The following is a 6,212-nucleotide window of genomic DNA, read 5'->3' on the forward strand; positions in this document are numbered from 1 at the left end:
AGAAGGAGGAGGCTTGCTGGCCAGCAGAGATAGAGATAAAAAGAATATAGAAAAAAAGATCATCCTGTACATAGCATACAGTTTCTCAGGTGCTTCATCATTTCTGATTAAGGGAGTCCTTTTATAAAAAAAAATGCTCAACTCTGTAGAAATTATAGTGAATCTTGCAAAGCACAACTGACCTTTTATTGGCTGCACTTTGGATACCATTAATTGCAACCCCAACTGCTTACATTCATTGGCTATACTTTAGAAACTATTCATTGCGAAGCACATCTACTTGTAGATTGGATACTGTCTTTTCAGAACAAAATGTCCAGTATCACAAGGTTTCAGCCACCTCTGTTGGAAAACCCTGGGACTGATAGCATCCACTCCTATGGTGCCCCACGCCAAACTGCCCAGTAGGATGCTGCAGTGGACAGTCAAGGTTCAGTGGTCTCAGAATTCAGACCCTATGTCATACCAAATCAGATGTCCAAGTCCTGCAGTGCTGAATGGTGATCACCAATCATGCGATGGGGAATACTTTTTAGCTGCATGTACTGCTATCCTCTTACTACTGACACATCTACCCTAAGGTTGGGGATGCATTACAGTGGGAAAATTACTCAGGGTGTTTGGGCATTCTGCTTTACAAGTTCACACATCATTGTACTAGAGATAAGGGAAGTGCTTTGTGTACTCTTGGGTTTTTCTGGACTCCCTACCTCATGGTATGATCATTAGCCACTCGGACAAGTAGCAGTGGTTTGGTATATAAATAAATAAGGGGAGATGCTTTCTTACCCCTTATGTAGAAAAGAAAAGCGGTGAAGATATAGTAATGAATCATTCAGTTCAGCCGCTTTCTGATGGTGAATTACATTCCAGAGGTGGTCAGTTCTCTAGCAGAAAAACTGAGTCATTACCTGTTGATGCCTCATAACTTGCTCCCTAGTTGTTCTGTGGCATGGAAGTTAGTTTGCATGTGTAACGAGCCTTGCTATGACATTTTTACATCTGCATCTAGTGCCAGGCATGGCAGTTATATTTCCTTCATTCCTCCCCTTGTGGAATGCTCTGGTTCATAAATGATCCCGTGAACTCATTTATAATTTTCTCCCATTTCCACTGGTGGCAACATTTATCCACAAAGCCAAATTACATAAGGAAAATGTCATTATCTTATCTTGCTACTAGTCTTTTCAGATGTGGTTCACACTATTTCTACCTCACCTACTTGAAAAGCCCCTGATATTGTGCAGTACTAAAATGCTTCTTACTTACTCATCACACAAGCCCCATCTGGACATTCACTCCCTTGGGCCCACTGCTTGGCTTCGGTAGTTCTGTATCTTTCGTAACCCTTCATTCTATTGTTGAGTAGATCAGATTGATTAATTTTATGTATTTATTTATTTATTGCAGTTCATTTACTTTTCAATCATTACTTGGATACTGATGGCAGTACAGTAAGGGATACAATATCAAACATTTGCAGTAATACAGAAGGGTATAATAAACAACCATAAATCCTGTATAGTGTGTGTGTGTGTGTGTGTGTGTGTGTGTGTGTGTGTACATGCGTGTGCAGTATAGATTTTGGGGTATAAAATGCATTACATCAGCCAGTAATACAGATGTTTATAGCAGAGTGGATCTCCCATGACAAAGGTATGAAATACAAATGGCGGTCCTGAACTTTATCCAGCGTCGTGAAAGCCAGTTAAATGGCATTTTTGTAGTTTTTCATTCAGGGATGCTTTAAATTGTTCCAGTGTTTGATATTTTTTCAGCCCCTTGAGCAGGTGGTTCCTTATTTCTGGTCCTAGTCTGGAGAAAGCTTTTTCATCTGTTGTGGTTTTGACTTTTAGGCAGGCCAGGGAAGGGAGGTCATTCTAGTTATTGCTTAGTGTATATGTTTGTTCAGCAAACGTTATTTTACAGGTTATGGTAGACTTGAGGTACCCATATTGCCCACCCACAGTTCTTTTTGTCCACCAAAGAATTCTTTCATTTTAAAGGTTTTTGAAAATGTATCAACTAAGAAGGTTGAAACTGAATAGGTTTTGTTTTTGAAACAATATTTTAGATTTAACCTCACTAAACCTGAATGGTCAGCTTTAAAAACTATGCAAAATATTTCAAACAAATATGTTTTTTGCTTAGCTGACAAAGGAGGGAATTGGGTGATCATGGATAGGTGTCATTATTTGAAAATGGTTTTTGATTTATTATGCAATGAGAATGTTTATGCTGAATTACTCACTAACCCTATTTTAGAATTTAATATAGCACTTTTAGAGCTGTTAGAGAGGGGTGAAAGGTTGTTTTTTTTTAACTAAAAAGATGTGAAAAGGCTTTTCATTACTAATCCCAAGGATCCTACTTTTTATGCCTTACCCAAAATACATAAAAAATTGTTGGACCCTCCTGGTCGTCCAATTGTGTCTTGTTGTGGGGGATTTTTGGAACATGGCATATTCTTAGACAGCCTTCTTAAAAAGGAATTGAGTAATGTGATTTCACACATTAGTAATACTAATCAGTATTGTGAGCGGATCAAAAATTTCAAGTGGAGTGATGAATTTTACTGGGCCATGGTTGATGTGAAGGCCCTATATACTAGTATTAAGACTAAGTTTGGTTTGGAAGCTATTAATAAGATCTTGGGAGAGGGTCCACGTACTTCATTTATTATATTACTTTTGGAATTTGCACTCACTCATAATTATTTTTTGTGTGAACAAAAAATATTCCTACAAAAGGAAGGGACGGCAATGGGGGCAAATTTTGCCCCCACTTATGCCATTTTGTTTATGTCGTTCTTTGAGACAAATTTTTTGTATACCTTGGAATTTTTTCAGAAAAATGTAGTATTATATCATAGGTATATTGATGATTTGATATTTGTTTGTTCTGGTAATGTACTAGAATTCGATGAGTTTATTGTTAGTCTCCATCGAAACAAATTTGGCTTGGAATTCACCTATGTAGTCAACACTCATACTATTTAGTTTTTAGATATTTTGTTGTATGTGGACCATCATAACAAAGTTCAATTTAGACCTTTTAAGAAGGACACTGCTACCAACAACTTTTTACATGCTAGCAGTGCACTCCCCACACATTTGATAGAGGCACTTCCTTTTGGTGAGTTCAAACGCATTTTTGAACAATTTAAGGATGTTAAGAATAGACTTAGAGCTAGAGGTTACTCCGAAAATCTTATTAATAAAAGTGTTGATAGATTATTCAATCATGTTAAGATGGGGATTAATGTAGTCAAATTTCCCGATACAAGTAGAAAGTATGATGGGGGATTGACCAATAGTAAAGACAATATGTTTTTTGTCACTAAATATTCCCCTTTTTCGAAAATTCTAAAAAATCTTGTGGATTTCCTCTGGCCCATAGTTTGTGAAAATGATGACGTAGGGCATCTTTTTTGTAATCATGTTTCTTTCTCGTATGGGAGACATGCTAATATGAAGGAAATATTGAATCCCAAGTTTAAAGTTAGGGACCTGAGAAGGTTGAACAGCATTAGTATGGTAAATGGCACGTTCAAGTGTGGTAAGTGTAAGGTTTGCCCTAAAGTGAAAAATTTATCAGGTAGTAGCATTAATGGTGTGAAATATCTTGCCACTAATAAATTTGATTGTAAATCTTGTGGGGTGGTGTATATTGTGGGTTGTGGTTGTCCCACCCAAGTACTATATAGGCCAAACTAAACGTCAGTTAAAATCTTGGAACATATGGGGGATGTTCGAAATTTTAGGATGGACAGTCCGATATCTGAAAACTTTAATACTATTCACAATGGCACTATGGATTCTTTATTTTTTTGTGCATTAGCCCAACCTGACTTTTATAATGCTGGCAATTTTTTACAAAGGTTATTAAATTTGGAGAGTAGGTTTATATCAAAATTTGGTACTCTTAAACCTAGGGGTTTAAATTTGGAAATGAATCTTACCATTTATTAACATTTTTAAAAAATATGCATTTAAAACTGAATTTATATGCTTTACGTGTAGGTTGGGTTAGATTGTGTTCTTCACTTGTGTGTTTTTTACCAGTGTATGGTCTCTTTAAACCCTTTGATGCATTTATTGTTTGATTGATTTATTGCTTTTCATGTATTGAGTATAAAAGATGCAGCAAATTGATAGTGATTATTCCTTTGAAGGCTTCTTTCTAGCGAAGAAAAAACTTGCAGCATCAGCTCCTGTCCTGTGTTATCTTTTGTTTTTTTGTATATGTTTATTCCCCAGTAAAAAAAAAAAAAAAAAACTTCATCTCAAAGATGACTTCTCAGACACTGAGTACTCCATTAAGACAAACGGATTAATAACTTTGCATGGGCCACTGTCCAGTGTGTTTTAGAATATTTAACTAATACTTCTGGGAAGAACTGTTTCTTTATTAATGTATATCCTGCAACTGTTTTTAATTCCGCACTGAATTACTGTCTTCATTGGTGTCACTATAGGTATGCAAACCTTCCTAAAGGGAAACTTCCTTCTTAAAAATCCACTATAGGTTGCTATACTCCTTGGGATTTGCATTTCATGCTGGAGAGCCTGCATCTGTGTCTGAAACTAAAATACCTTTCTCAGAAAATGTTGCGGTTACATCTGCTAGATGAATTTCAATGGCACTTGCACTTTCTTTTTTTTTTTTTTTTATTTCACAAAGATTGAGTCAGTCTCCCAATTTTCCCCTCTTTCATGTCTAACCAGTCAGTTCATCTGCTTGTTTTTTTTTTTTCTTTCTGAGTATCCTAATCAGGAGAGTGTCTCCTTTATTTATGAGCATACTCTGCCAGTTTTGGTTTTGTGCTGAGAGGATTGACCACAAGGACAGCCAGTCATTTCCTTTTCTAAGAAGAAGTTTGCTCAGAAAATTTCTAAGCTAACTTTGGCCAGATGGCTGTCTGACTGCATACAGTTTTGGCATAGTAGTTGTAACTGGCTTCTTGTTACAGTACGCAAAGCTCATATTGCTAGAGAGTTGTTATAGCTTCAACTTTTTTCCCACTACGCAGGTTTAGATGAAGAGAGTAAATCAAGCATCTGCTGAACAGACAATGCCTTCACAACACACTATAAACTCAATGTGATATTCAGGACCAGGACAATGTTCTCACAGGAAAGTCTATCTACCTCTGGAATAACTGGTGTTGAATTTTTGCTTCATCTCTTTTATCTTAATTTTAAGATCCCTTTTGAGCATCACACTGAAGATCTGGATAGGCATGGCTGTCCAGTACCTTATGGGATAAGAGACATGGTGCTTAGCAGCATGGGAAAGTTTTACTTGTTGAATATTAAGGAGGGTATGCCTTCTCTTAGAAATCTCTCAGTAAGTTAAGAACAGAAATTCCATTTACAAAACATCCTTAAGAAATTATACTTGGTTAAAAGAAAGACAGTGCCATGAAAAGAGAGTGGTGCTTCAGGAGAGGGAGATTATAGCACTGATGTAATTCTAAGGAAGTGTAAATAACGTTTCTAATTAATAGAGTTGAAGAATTTTATCTGGAGGGGAAGAGGATAAGAGTCAAAAGTGGGATAAGTTGATCTTTCAGTAGAACAAGGTAGTTTAGGGTTACCTGATTTGAATGGATATTTTAGACTCATATACTTAATACACGCAGAACACTATAATTCAAAGTGGAAAGGAACTGAAGCAGGTGGGAAAGTCAAGAAATACGGAGAGAGAGGAATTTTGGACGCAGAGCTTTAAGGTGAATAACAGCAGCCACACACAATATTAAATTTATAAAGTAGCAGAAAGTTTTTTTAAAAACTAAGCCAACACAAGAATGGAGAAAGGAAATTTTGCTAATAGGGATGACTGCAGTTAGGGGTGCAGAGAATAGGCAAGGGGGAGCTGGAATTTACTGGAGAAAACTGGCTAAGAAACCAAGGTATTGGGAGCAAATAACTAGAAAGGGAAATATAATAGAATGTGAAGAAGCCTAGAAAACATTTAGACTGCTGGCTAGAGAGTACCTTCCTTATTGCAGATTGATATTAAGAGTACAGACAAAGAGAAAGGGGGAATCCTAAGTGAAATACCTGTTCTGGTAGAGTTTAATTGAATCCAGAACAGAAGCTGCTGTTAAAAAAGGTATAGTTAGTAGGGGATTTAAAATATTGCACAATAACCATAGGAATCAATCAGAGGAGGTTAGAAAAGATTGGGAAGAGAGACTGGATAAA

This window comes from Protopterus annectens, chromosome 17.part0, assembly GCF_019279795.1.
Source record: "Protopterus annectens isolate FY-2018-M chromosome 17.part0, PAN1.0, whole genome shotgun sequence".
Classification (NCBI taxonomy): Eukaryota; Metazoa; Chordata; order Ceratodontiformes; family Protopteridae; genus Protopterus; species Protopterus annectens.